This window comes from Etheostoma spectabile, chromosome 1 (assembly GCF_008692095.1).
Source record: "Etheostoma spectabile isolate EspeVRDwgs_2016 chromosome 1, UIUC_Espe_1.0, whole genome shotgun sequence".
NCBI lineage: Eukaryota > Metazoa > Chordata > Actinopteri > Perciformes > Percidae > Etheostoma > Etheostoma spectabile.
The window spans coordinates 14,524,483-14,524,746 of record NC_045733.1 but is presented as its reverse complement, the minus strand read 5'-3'; the positions used below and the strand labels follow the sequence as shown (position 1 = coordinate 14,524,746).

General features: G+C 42.0%; 1 long non-coding RNA gene across 1 annotated transcript in view; it reads right to left on the bottom strand.

The window, feature by feature from the left end:
- Nucleotides 1-97: 97 nt before the first annotated feature.
- The window catches only part of LOC116692041 (uncharacterized), a 17,667-nt gene continuing 17,500 nt past the window's right edge, over nt 98-264 (bottom strand). The window contains exon 3 of the long non-coding RNA XR_004332623.1: nt 98-260. This is a non-coding gene — a long non-coding RNA (uncharacterized LOC116692041). The remainder of the gene's footprint in view (nt 261-264) is intronic.

The window sequence follows — 264 nt, the reverse complement described above, 5'->3', positions numbered from 1 at the left end:
TGATCAAAGTTAACAAAACTACTGTACAAAGGTAAAAGGTGTACATATTCCATATCTAGCAATAATACTGACCCTCAACATCCAGCGGGTAGTCCCTCCAAAATGCAACCACACATTCCTTCTTTTGTTGCTGCCCACTGCTAAGTTGAATTTCAAAGAGCTGTTCTAGTACATCAGCTGTGAGTGGGGATGGCTTGTGACAAAAACAGCGGTCTAAAAGCATCTGGGTGCATTCTTATTGCATCAAGAACACCAAGGGTCTTC